We start from the raw sequence: 9384 nt of genomic DNA, 5'->3' as shown, positions 1-9384 counted from the left end.
GAAAATATCTCGTTCCATCACTCCGTAGCTAAAGTGCTTCGCCGATGTATTGTCGTGCAGATAAAAGTCACTGTGAATGTCCATTTCGCGTTCTCGACTCTCATTTTCATTGGATATAGTATCCGAGGTGGTTTAAAATACAAATCCGTGATCCACAATAGAAAAAGGAGAGAGTGTGGAATCCAATGAACCCTTGTACCTAAGTTAACGATCAGAGCGAAAAAAGATACGTCCTGCACTGCACGCTAGTCCTTTACTCTCACGTTCCTCATCCACAAATCTTTCATCCTCGCTCAAATTAATGGGGTAATCGTCGCCCTCTCGGTCCGAATCGCTCTCGCTGCTAGTGTAAACAATGGGGAAATGTGAGGCGCCCTTCAACCTGTGACGTCACGCTACTTCCGGTACAGGCAAGGCTTTTTTATCAGCGACCAAAACTTTATCGTCGATGTTCTCTACTTAATCCTTTCAGCAAAAATATGGCAGTATCGCAAAATGATCATCTATGACACATAGAATGGATATGCTATCCCCGTTTATATAAAATAATTTCATTTAAGTAGGCCTTTAATTGCTGTCTCTCTTGAAAGAAAACGTAATATTTCAGCTCATATGCTGTCTGAACTGCAAGTAGTGACCTCCACAAAGGGGTATTTAATCCACAAACATTGGTTTGTTAGCAAGATTACACAACAAGTATAATTTGTTTTATAATGCAGTAGACCAGTGTTTCCCAAGCTGTGGTATGGTACAAGGGCTCCATCTAGTGGTACAGTTTGTTATTTTCCTATATTCAAACACAGTGTTACTGTTTTGTGTTTAATGTTACAGTGTCCAAAATATTAAATATACTTGTCAAATAAAACAGTCTACATGTGCTTTGTGGACTCGGAGAAGGCATTGGACCGTGTCCCTCGGGAAGTCCTGTGGGGAGTGCTCAGAGAGTATGGGGTATCGGACTGTCTGATTGTGGGGGTCCGCTCCCTGTACGATCAGTGTCAGAGCTTGGTCCGCATTGCCGGCAGTAAGTCGGACCCGTTTCCAGTGAGGGTTGGACTCCGCCAAGGCTGCCCTTTGTCACCGATTCTGTTCATAACTTTTATGGACAGAATTGCTAGGCGCAGTCAAGGCGTTGAGGGGATCCGGTTTGGTGGCTGCAGGATTAGGTCTATGCTTTTTGCAGATGATGTGGTCCTGATGGCTTCATCTGGCCAGGATCTTCAGCTCTTACTGGAATGTGAAGCCTCCAAGTCCAAGTCCATGTTTCTCGCCCGGAAAAGGGTGGAGTGCCATCTCCGGGTTGGGGAAGAGACCCTGCCCCATGTGGAGGAGTTCAAGTACCTCAAGAGTCTTGTTCACGAGTGAGGGAAGAGTGGATCGTGAGATCGACAGGTGGATCGGTGCGGCGTCTTCAGTTATGCAGATGCTGTATTGATCCGTTGTGGTGAAGACGGAGCTGAGCCGGAAGGCAAAACTCTGGTCGATCTACGTTCCCATCCTCACCTATGGTCATGAGCTTTGGGTTATGACCGAAAGAACAGGATCATGGGTACAAGCAGCCGAAATGAGTTTCCTCCGCCGGGTGGCGGGGCTCTCCCTTATAGATAGGGTGAGAAGCTCTGCCATCCGGGGGGAGCTCAAAGTAAAGCCGCTGCTCCTCCACATGGAGAGGAGCCAGATGAGGTGGTTCGGGCATCTGGTCAGGATGCCACCCGAACGCCTCCATAGGGCACGTCCGACCGGCAGGAGGCCATGGGGAAGACCCAGGACACGTTGGGAAGACTATGTCTCCCGGCTGGCCTGGGAACGCCTCAGGATCCCCCGGCAGGAGCTGGACGAAGGGGCTTGGGAGAGGGAATTTTGGCCTTCCCTGCTTAGGCTGCTGCCCCCGCGACCCGACTTCGGATAAGCAGAAGAATATAGATGGATGGATGTTAAATAAAACCTCTGCCTTCTTTTAATGAATACTAAGGCCTACTACGCTACTGTATTTTAATGTTGGTCATGATGGTGGTACTTGGAGAGCCAAGTGTTTCCCGAGGTGGTACCAGGTGGAAAAAAGTTTGAGAACCACTGCACTGGACTTTTATGGAAGGCATTTTGGTGCAGATGTGGATAAAGGTGCAGAAGAACACATTATATTTACACGGTAGAAAATGGATGGATAGATATATGAATACATCAATACATGAATCTTGATGTAAAAAAATAAATACACGTCTGACATATGCAGGCTGTGTACATTAGTGACATTCAGGAACAATATGATGAAAGCAGGAGAAAAGAGACCAAAAAGGGAAGTAGACTGGGACAAAATAGACAAACATAGACTGGGACAAGTGAGGAATGCTCTCTAACCCTCCAACAGTAGAAACTCTTGCTCAGCTGAAGACCATAAAAGCGATGCTCCAATTTCCCTGCAGTGAAAGTTCAACAAATTGACAACATCTGCTTTTTTTCCGGACAACTTTCCAGCCTCCGGCAGCTTGACGGTTTTTCTTTTAGTCACGTTAGACAAGGACACAACTTGTCTGAGGATATGAATGACAACTCTCGTCCAATATCCTCTGTATGATGGGAGCACTCAGATGTTTTTAAGAAGCTAATGCATAAACACGAGTCAAAGATCCTCTACACGACATGAGTGCTTTGCTATTTTAATGACGTATAGCAGGGGTCACCAACGCGGTGCCCGCTGGCACCAGGTAGCCCGTAAGGACCAGATGAGTAGCCCGCTGGCCTGTTCTAAAAATAGCTCAAATAGCAGCACTTACCAGTGAGCTGCCTCTATTTTTTAAATTTTGTTTATTTACTAGCGAGCTGGTCTCGCATTGCCCGACATTTTTAATTCTAAGAGAGACAAAACTCAAATAGAATTTGAAAATCCAAGAAAATATTTTAAAGACTTGGTCTTCACTTGTTTAAATAAATTCATTATTTTTTTTACTTTGCTTCTTATAACTTTCAGAAAGACAATTTTAGAGAAAAAATACAAACTTAAAAATGATTTTAGGATTTTTAAACACATATACCTTATTACCTTTTAAATTCCTTCCTCTTCTTTCCTGACAATTTAAATCAATGTTCAAGTAAATTATTTTTTTTTATTGTAAAGAATAATAAATTAATTTTAATTTAATTCTTCATTTTAGCTTCTGTTTTTTGGACGAAGAATATTTGTGAAATATTTCTTCAAACCTATTATGATTAAAATTCAAAAAAAATATTCTGGCACATCTAGAAAATCTGTAGAATCAAATTTAAATCTTATTTCAAAGTCTTTTGAATTTCTTTTAAAATTTTTGTTCTGGAAAATCTATAAGAAATAATGATTTGTCTTTGTTAGAAATATAGCTTGGTCCAATTTGTTATATATTCTAACAAAGTGCAGATTGGATTTTAACCTATTTAAAACATGTCATCAAAATTCTAAAATTAATCTTGATCAGGAAAAATTACTAATGATGTTCCATAAACTCTTTTTTTAAGTTTTTCTCTTCTTTTTTTCGGTTGAACTTTGAATTTTAAATAGTCGAAATTGAAGATAAACTATGTTTCAAATTTTAATTGTCATTTTTTTCGTGTTTTCTCCTCTTTTAAACCGTTAAATTAAGTGTATATATCATTAATTATTAACAATAATATAGAGTTAAAGGTAAATTGAGCAAATTGGCTATTTCTGGCAATTTATATAAGAGTGTATCAAACTGGTAGCCCTTCGCATTAATCAGTACCCAAGAAGTAGCTCTTGGTTTCAAAAAGGTTGGTGACCCCTGAAGTATAGCAAAAAAAAAACAAAAAAAAAAACAGTTGTCAAAGATCATCTACATGACAAGAATGTGATGCTGTTTTCAAGGATCTGCTGCAAAAAAATCACTTGTACTGAATAACAGGAGCGCTGAATAACACATTTTAAAGATCATTTATATCAGTGGTCCTCAACCTTTTTTTGCACCACGGACAGGTTTAATGTAGGCATTATTTTCAGGGACCGGCTTCCCACTTGTGAAAAATACAACTCACTATAACGCTGAATTAGTGGGAGCCTTGGGCGTGTTTCTTTGCAATGAGATGCTGATGGAAATCAGCCTTTGGCTACAATTTGTCACATTTATATTTGTTATGTTCAATAATGTGCATTGTATCATGTCACAAAGTTATAACAAATGGTAACTTCCTATGAGGAGTTTTATTGTACATCTATAAAAATCTTATTGCTGTGTCTAGTGCACAGGTGTCAAACTCAAGGCCCGCGGGCCAGATCTGGCCCCCCACGTCATTTTATATGGCCCGCAAAAGCCTGAAAATAATATGTGTCAATAAAATATCTTATATTTTCTTTCTCTACTTTCTTATTTTCTTACTGTGAGAAGGCGTGGCCGGCAGACCTAACGTCAGGACCGGCTCCGAGATGGACGGCAGGTGCGTGGATAGCCCACCTGGGCGCAGTTCTGTAATCACCTGTCAGTGTGTAAAAGGGCAGCAGCAGAGGAGGACGGGGCAGAAGGAGTTGGAGAGCCAGTGGATGCAGAGCGAAAGCGACCGAGAACGAGACGCAGAAGACGACGTGGGCGGCTGAAAAGCAACCGGCAGAGCGAGCAATTGGAGGAGGAGCTGAAAAGCGACCCAACGGGCACAGAGGTTTATTGAAAAATAAACAAATTCACGAAACTGCTCGCCGTCATGTCTGTCCTTGGTGGTCCATGGAACCCGGAGGGAGGAAGACCTCCACACTTACTAAAGGTATTAGGTTTTTTTCCTAGTTGGACAGGGAAAAAAAAATAGTGTCGAATATTGCAACAAATATTATATTATACAACTTTGTTGGTCAAAATCCAAATAAATACTTAAATATCTGCTTAACTTATGGTTTCGAAGCAAGTTTTCCATCAAATTGTACACTATAAAAATGACCAATAGATTTTACAGTAAAACTTAGGGAGTTTTTTTTTTTTTTTTTTACAGCATATTACTGTAAGTTTAAAAAAAAAACGACCAATGTTTGTTTTTTTTACAGTAAAATTCTGTCGATTGAGGTGTCAGTATTTTTCTTTCTTAAATCCACGGTTGATGATTTTATGGTACCACATTTTATTACGGTAAAAAAAACTGGCAGCTGAGTTGCCAAAATAAAATTAAACAGCAGTACTGTATTTCTATTTACAGTAATATGTTGTAAAAATAATAATAAGATAACGCCATATATTTTACAGTAAACGTCTGGCAACTAAGCTGCCAGTTTTTTTCTGTAAAAAATAGTGGTCAAATCCACAGATTTGTTTTACTCTTTGTGTCAATTTTTAAAAAAATATTTAAATTCATAGGCAAATTCATTAATTATTTACTGTTACTAGCGGCCCTCTTTTGGCAGCCATGACTGCGGTGTGGCCCTCAATAAAAACAAGTTTGACACCCCTGGCCTAGTTGAACAGGCCAAAGTTAAGTAGGAGAAAATGCAGTCCTTTATAAATTAGTTAATGTTTTTCTCCGGCCCGGTAGCAAATTCTTCACGGACCGATACCGGTCCGCGGATCGGTGGTTGGGGACCACTGATTTATATGACAGAAGCCCTCTGCTTTGTTTAATGACCTACCTGTAAAACACTTTTCAAAGATCCTTTATATAACAGGAGTGCTATGCTACTGTATTTTTAAGGATCTACTGCAAAAACACTTGTCAAATATCCTCTATCAGACAGAAGTATCCAAGTGTTTATTTCACAAGTACAGTACCTACTGTAAGAATGCTTGTCAAAGATTTCTATTGGACTTGAGCATGCTGCTGTTTTTTAAGGATACATTGCAAAAATGTGTCAAAGATCCTCTACATAACAAGAGCGCTCCACTTTTTTAAGGACCTACAGCAAAAGCACTTGTCAAAAATCCTCCTTATGACCTGCTCTGTTGTTTTAGGACGTGCTGCAAAAACAATCATTAAGTTAAAGGTGTGGTGAAATTATCCTCTGCATTTGACCCATCCCCATGTTCCCCCCCAGGGAGGGGAGGGGAGCAGTGAGCAGCAGCGGTGGCCGCGCCCGGGAATCATTTTTGGTGATTTAACCCCCAATTCCAACCCTTGATGCTGAGTGCCAAGCAGGGAGGTAATTGGTCCCATTTTTATAGTCTTATGACTCGGCCGGGGTTTGAACTCACGACCTCCCAGTCTCAGGGCGGACACTCTAACCACAAGGCCTCCGAGCAGGTCAAATCCTCTGTAGGACAACTGTTTTTAAGGCTTAACTGTAAAAATATGTGTCAAAGATCCTCTATATCAGTGGTCCCCAACCACTGGGCCGCGGGACTGATTGGTACTGGGCCGCGCAAGAAATACAAAAAAAAAATATTTTTTTTTTGTTTTTTTTAAATTAAATCAACATAAAATACACAATATATACATTATACATTATACATTATACATATATACATATATATATATACATCAATATAGATCAATACAGTCTTCAGGGATACAGTCCGTAAGCACACATGATTGTATTTCTTTATGAAAAAAAAAAATAAAATAAAAAAAAAAAAAAATTGTCAAAGATCCTCTATATACCATACCCTATCAGAGGTTCTTTACCTTTTTGATCCTCAGGACCCAACTTTTTCACTACATAGGGGCCCACTCAAATAATAACACTGAATTCGTAATCTTACTCTTGATTGTATTCGTACTCAATAAATACCAGTATGTCTAAACTACTTACAATGTCCTACACAAAGTATATTTGCAGTCAGTCATATCATCTACTCCTTGTCACTTAAAAAAATGGTGATTTTATATATTTTGACAAGGTTTATCCTGTTAAACTGCAAGTAGGTTAGATATCATTATTGAGTAAGATTCAAATTTAAGAGTAAGATTACTGAATCAGTGTTATAGCGGAACTGCACTTTTTTTTTTTTAAATTGTGCCTATTGTTCACAATCCTCATGAGAGACAAGAAAAAATGTTGTTGTTTTTGCATTCAAACATGTAAAAATGGACTCGATCTTGGTGGCTAGCAATGCAGCTAATGGGAGCAATCGATTTTACCTCTAAATAATTTAAACCGTCAACTATACTTAAATTACATTCCGTAACCTGTATAATAACCATGCTGTAGCGACGTCGTTATTGTAAGAGCGAACACTGAGGAACTATTATTCTAGCCTCGTAACACATCGGCATGCTACGGTATTAGCTCTAAAAGCTAGCTACAGAAAAAGATAAGCTAGCTTCTACATCAGCCCAAAACGCTTTTGAGTTTAAAATGCACAACACAATGTGACAGGACACCAATCTTCACTGACTAAAAAACATGAACAATCATATTACAGAGTCTGTAACGTATTAGCACACATATCACATTTTGGTAGTACCCAGCTAGCCAGACAGCGTATGCACTGTAGTTTTAATACAAAGCATAACATGCTGCATGTATCATGATCAATATTAAAGTGAGTCACTCAATGGACAGTTGTGCGTTTGGTCCAGCTGGCCGGGGACGTTTTTATCCGGTTTATTTGGGTAAGTACTCCATTTCCAGCTGCAGAGGAAAAACGGGTTCGAGTCCACGCCGTGACAGAACCCCCCCTTATGGACAGATTCCAGATGTCCCAAGAAAGAAAGACGAACAACAAAATCAAGAAACAAGGGAGGGCGGAGGGGAGAACTGGTGGTGGGTCGCCGGCCCAAGTGTCCCCGAAACTATCGGGGACGAGTCTGGTGGCAGCGGCGAGTAGACTGTCACTGCGGCCGGCAAGGCGGACGACCAGGGAACGGCCGCCTTCTTGGCCGTCGGGAAGGCGGACGCGAGTGGCGCCGTGGTGCGTCTCGCCGGAAACGAGGAGGAGGGCGCGTCGTCATCAGAGGCGTAGAGAATGACGCCGTCGTCGGTGAGGCAGGCGTGGAAGCAGCAGATGTCAGCTGCCGAGGAAAAACGGGTTCGAGTCCACGCCATGACAGAACCCCCCCTTATGGACAGATTCCAGATGTCCCAAGAAAGAAAGACGAACAACAATATCAAGAAACAAGGAATGGCGGAGGGGAGAACTGGGGGTGGGTCGCCGGCCCAAATGTCCCCGAAACCATCAGGGACGAGTCTGGTGGTGGCGGCGAGTAAACTGTCGCTGCGGCCGGCAAGGCGGACGACCAGGGAACGGCCGCCTTCTCCGCCGTCGGGAAGGCGGACGCGAGTGGCGCCGTGGTGCGTCTCGTCGGAAACGAGGAGGAGGGCGCGTCGTCGTCAGAGGCGTAGGGAATGACGCCGTCGTCGGTGAGGCAGGCGTGGAAGCAGCAGATGTCAGCTGCCGGGGAAAAACGGGTTCGAGTCAACGCCGTGACAGTTTGTCCCTTTCGGAGTGGCGGGGGTGGGAGTGCTGGAGCCTCTCTTGTCCCTCATAATCCCAGAGCCCAAAAAAAGTCTGCTTTGTCTGTTTTCTATTCGGGCTCCAGTACTATGGAATGCCGTCCCGGTAACAGTTAGAGATGCTACCTCAGTAGAAGCATTTAAGTCCCATCTTAAAACTCATTTGTATACTCTAGCCTTTAAATAGACCCCCCTTTTTAGACCAGTTGATCTGCCGTTTTTTTTTTCTTTTCTCCTCTGCCCCCCGCCCCCTCTCCCCTGTGGAGGGGTTATTCCGGTTCCGGTGACCATGGATGAAGTGCTGGCTGTCCAGAGTCGGGACCCGGGGTGGACCGCTCGCCTGTGCATCGGTTGGGGACATCTCTGCGCTGCTGACCCGTCTCCGCTCGGGATGGTCTCCTGCTGGCCCCACTATGGACTGGACTCTCACTATTATGTTAGATCCACTAGGGACTGGACTTTCACAATATTATGTCAGACCCACTCGACATCCATTACTTTCGGTCTCCCCTAGAGGGGGCGGGGGGTTACCCACATATACGGTCCTCTCCAAGGTTTCTCATAGTCATTCACATCGACGTCCCACTGGGGTGAGTTTTCCTTGCCCTTATGTGGGCTCTGTACCGAGGATGTCGTTGTGGCTTGTGCAGCCCTTTGAGACATCTGTGATTTAGGGCTATATAAATAAACATTGATTGATTGATTGATAATGATTGTGAACAATAAGTACAATTCCAAAAGAGTGCAGTTCCCCTTTAATATTTGAGTGGGACCCGGGTCCCTCTGTAGTGGAAAAGTTGGGCCCCCCATGTCAAAATGGTTGAGAACCCCTCATCGGAATGACTTTTAAGGATCTACTGACATTTTTTTTTCTTTTAAATGCTCTGCATCACAGAAGCACTTTACTGTTTTTAAGGATGTTGTGCAGAAAACGCATGGTTTAACCGTGCAAAGTGAAGAAGATTGTTGGTTTTTGACCTGATTAGAAGCAGAAGGTGTCAGTAGAGGACGAGCATGTGCGCTGGCACAGA

The sequence above is a fragment of the Entelurus aequoreus genome, linkage group LG16, assembly GCF_033978785.1.
Source record: "Entelurus aequoreus isolate RoL-2023_Sb linkage group LG16, RoL_Eaeq_v1.1, whole genome shotgun sequence".
NCBI lineage: Eukaryota > Metazoa > Chordata > Actinopteri > Syngnathiformes > Syngnathidae > Entelurus > Entelurus aequoreus.
Note: the sequence above shows the minus strand (reverse complement) of the source record.